Source organism: Oratosquilla oratoria, chromosome 28 (genome assembly GCF_046742065.1).
Source record: "Oratosquilla oratoria isolate Oo_2021 chromosome 28, ASM4674206v1, whole genome shotgun sequence".
Taxonomy (NCBI): Eukaryota; Metazoa; Arthropoda; class Malacostraca; order Stomatopoda; family Squillidae; genus Oratosquilla; species Oratosquilla oratoria.
Genome location: NC_134804.1, coordinates 53594460 through 53599459, shown reverse-complemented (window position 1 = coordinate 53599459; position 5000 = coordinate 53594460).

Below are 5000 nucleotides of genomic sequence, written 5' to 3'. Positions count from 1 at the left end.
CCTGCGTGTCGTAAAAGGAGACTAATTGTACGAAGCACACCCGATTTCTTCACTTTTTATACTCGTGAAGGGTCCAGGCAAAATGTTATCTTGTCACGGCCACCCCCTTGAAGGTGGATTAGGCCTTTTGTATCAGTGTGTGTGTGTGTGTGTGCGTGTGTGTGTGTGTGTGTGCGTGTGTGTGTGTGTGTGTGTGTGTGTGTGTGTGTGTGTGTGTGTGTGTGTGTGTGTGTGTGTGTGTGTGTGTGTGTGTGTGTGTGTGTGTGTGTGTGTGTGTGTGTGTATGTGTGTGTGTGTGTGTGTGTGTGTGTGTGTGTGTGTGTGTGTGTGTGTGTGTGTGTGTGTGTGTGTGTGTGTGTGTGTGTGTGTGATTCATCATGATCTTGGATCAAGTATTTGGCTCGTGCTCGACACCTGTTACCCTTCCGGTTGAGAGCTCTGATGTGTCCCAATATACGGAACATAATATGATAATGATGATGACAATGCTGATGACACTAACAATGATGATGATGACGACAATAAGGATGAAAATAATGTCAATAATGATAAGTAATCATACAAATATTAAAATTAATTATCATAACAGTAATATATTAAAGATATTATATTAACAATAACAATATCAATAACAATGATAATTTCAATAATATTGATGATAATAATATTAATAACGATATTAATAAAAATAACATTATATTGATGATAATGACAATAATAATAATGATGGAATTTATAAGAATAATAACAATGATAGCAATTATCATAATAATAATAATAATAATAATAATAATAATAGTGATAATAATAATGAAAATAATAATAATAATAATAATAATAATATTAATAATAATAATAATAATAGTAATAATAATAACAGTAATAATAATACAATAATAATAATGATAATAATAATAATAATAATAATAATAGGTATAATAATAATAATAATAATAATAATAATAATAATAATAATAATAATAATAATAATAATAATAATAATAATAATAATAATAATAATAATAATAATAATAGTAATAATAACAATAATAATAATCATAATAATATTCATAATAATCATCATAATCATAATAATCAATCATAATAATAATAATAATAATCATAACAGTCATTGCCATAATAATCATAATGATAATAATAATAATAGTAGAATCATAATCATCATCATCATCATCATCATCATGATCATGATAATCATAATAAACATAATAAGCATAATAGTCATAACCATAATAACCATAATAATCATAATAATCATAATCATTATAATAATCATAATAAAATAATAATCATCATATTCATCATAATCAATCATCATAATCATCATCATAATCATAATCATCATAATAATCATCATAATCATAATGATAACAATCATAATCATCATAACTATCATAATCATAACCATCATAATCATAACCATCATAATCATAATAACCATCACCATCATAATCATCATCATCATCATCATCATCATCATCATCATCATCATCATCATCATCATCATCATCATCATCATCATCATCATCATCATCATCATAATCATAATCATCATAATAATCATCATAATCATAATAATAACAAAAATAAACATCATAACAAACAAAATCATAGCAATCATAATAATAAACATCATAAACAAAATAAAAGTCACAATCAAAATCATCATCAACATCATCAACATCACCATCAACCTCAACAACATCATCATCATCATCATCATCATCATCATTATTATGATTCCTTATGATTATTATAATCATAAGGAATCATAATAATCATAAGGAATCATAATAATGATAAGGAATCATAAAAATCATCATGATCATCATAACCATCATTATTATCATAATCATCATAACCATCATAATCATAATAACCACCATAATCAAAATAACCATCATTATCCAAATAACCATCATAATCAAAATAACCATCATAATCAAAATAAGCATCATAATAATGATAACCATCATAATCATAATAACCATCATAATCATAACAACCATCATAATCATAATAACCATCACCATCATAATCATATTCATCATCACCATCATCATCATCATCATCATCATCATCATCATCATCATCATCATCATCATCATCATCATCATCATCATCATCATCATCATCATCATCATCATCATCGTCATCGTCATCGTCATCATCATCATCATCATCATCATCATCATCATCATAATAGTAGTAGTAATAATAATAATAATGATAATAATAATAATAATAATAATAATAATAATAATGATAATAATAATAATACCAACAATAATAATAATCATCATCATAATAATCATCATCATAATAATCATCATCATGATAATCATCATCATAATTATCATCATTATAATAATCATCATCATAATAATCATCATAATGATAACCATCATAATAATCATCAATCATAATGATAATCATCAATCATAATAATCATCAATCATAATAATAATCATCATAATCATCATCATCATCATCATAATAATAATCATCATAATAATCACCTTAGTAATCATCATAATAGTAATAATCATCATAGTAATTTTCATCATAGTAATTATCATAGTAATAATCATCATAATCATCATAATAATCATGATAATAATCGTGATAATCATAATAATAATCGTAATAATAATAACAATAATAATAATGATAATAATAATAATAATAATGATAATAATGATAATAATAATAATAATAATAATAATAATAATGATAATAATGATAATAACAGTAATAGTAATAATAATAATAATAATAATAATAATAATAATAATAATAATAATAATAAAAATAATAATAATAATAATAATAATAATAATAATGATAATAATAATAATAATAACAATAATAACAAAAGTGATAATGTTAACAATAACAATAACAATGATACTCTATATCAATAATAAAAAAAATAATGATGATAACAATAACACTAATGATAATAGTAATAACGACAACAACAACAGTAATGCTCATCATCACCATCTTGCATGTCCTCCTCGTAGTGGCGAGACAAGGCCCGCTCCGCCCGGATCCCCGGAGGAGTCGGGAGAGACTGCGCTGCGCTTCGACCAAAGCCGACCGACTGATGACCGCACGAGGAGAGACGATAGGTCGGTCGGCAGACACCACATGGGATTTTATTGACAACGCCGGCTGGCCCAGGATCCCCAAACAAGACACGCCGACCGGCTCATACCACACGGGAACATCCGACCTAGCCGGCTGGCCCAGGACCGCAAGAACAGGAGGCCAGCCGGCAAATACCACACGGGACTTCACCACCGCCGGTCGGCAAAGGGGATCCTGAGAAGAGGCCAGCCGGCTGATACCACACGGGACGCAGCGCAGCGCAGGGCGAGGCCGACCGGCAAAAGCCACACGGGACTTCTCCGCCGACCGACCGATGACCGCACGAGGAGAGACGATAGGTCGGTCGGCAAACGCCACATGGGATCTTTTCAACACCGCCGGTCGGCCGAGGACCCCAGGGAGAGAGGCCTGACGCCACGTGTGCCTCACGGGAGATTTTGACGGACGAACAAAAAGCCCATCGCGTCCAGGTTTGTCAGGAACTGCTTGATCGTTCAGATGATGAAAACTTCTTGTTCAGGATCATAACAGATGATGAATCGTGGGTTTATGGTTTTGACATTCAAACGAAGGTCCAATCGTTCCAGTGAATGAGTGAAACATCCCCCAGACCAAAAAAAGCTTGCCAAGTTCGATACAAGGTCAAGGTGATACTGACAGTTTTCTTCGATGCTAAGGGTGTTGTTCACCACGAGTACCTCCCCGAAGGCTTCACAGTGAGCCAGACTTACTACACTGAAGTTCTGAAACGTCTGAGGGACGCCATCCGTCGCAAGAGGCCAGAAATGTGGAGGAGTGACAACTGGTTTTTCCATCACGACAACGCTCCAGCCCATTCAGTCTTCACAACTCGTGAGTTCTTGGCAAAACACTCGATCACTGTTCTTCTCTAACCCCCCTACTCACCTGACCTTGCTCCTTGCGAGTTTTTCTTGTTCACCCAAACTCAAGAGACCCTTGAAAGGAAGAAGATTTGAGACGATTCCCGAGGTTAAGGCCAATGCGACGAAGGAGCCAAAGGACATTACAAAAGAAGCGTACCAGGACTGTTTCAACAGGTGGAAACACCGTTGGGATAAGTGCGTGCGTTGGGGAGGAGATCACTTTGAAGGGGACTCAGATCTGTAACTTCTAAATAAAGTACATTTTGCTTTATGACGTCAGTCTGCGTATTTTTGAACGGACCTCGTACACCCCCAAGTCCCCGCCCATGAGAGCTGGAGTAGCAACCCGCAGCGCAGCGATACTGAAATTATTTCAGTCCTGGGTGGGATTCGAGCCCGGACAGCCGTAGTGTCAGCCGGGAAATCTACCACTGCGACACGAGTGTGTGTGTGTGTGTGTGTGTGTGTGTGTGTGTGTGCGTGTGTGTGTGTGTGTGTGTGTGTGTGTGTGTGTGTGTGTGTGTGTGTGTGTGTGTGTGTGTGTGTGTGTGTGTGTGTGTGTGTGTGTGTGTGTGTGTGTGTGTGTGTGTGTGTGTGTGTGTGTGTGTGTGTGTGTGTGTGTGTGTGTGTGTGTGTGTGTGTGTGTGTGTGTGTGTGTGTGTGTGTGTGTGTGTGTGTGTGTGTGAATTCAATTAATGTGACTATGTGCATATGGCATTGAGTACTGAACAGGCGCTTTTAATCCGCCAAGAAAATTCTCAGTTTAAACATCTCTTGAACTAACCAAAAGCAAACTAAAAAGAAAAGAGGAAAGATGCAGGGGTAAATAATGAGTGCCTTAAGTACAAGGAAGCCACACAGAACTGGACTCTTGACAGAAATTTCAGGCTTGAAGTCTGTGAAATCAAAAGCAGTATTCCCAGGAGAAAGGGAAGAGGCCACTGAACTCCTGAAGGACGTTCAAATTTTGAACATTCTGAA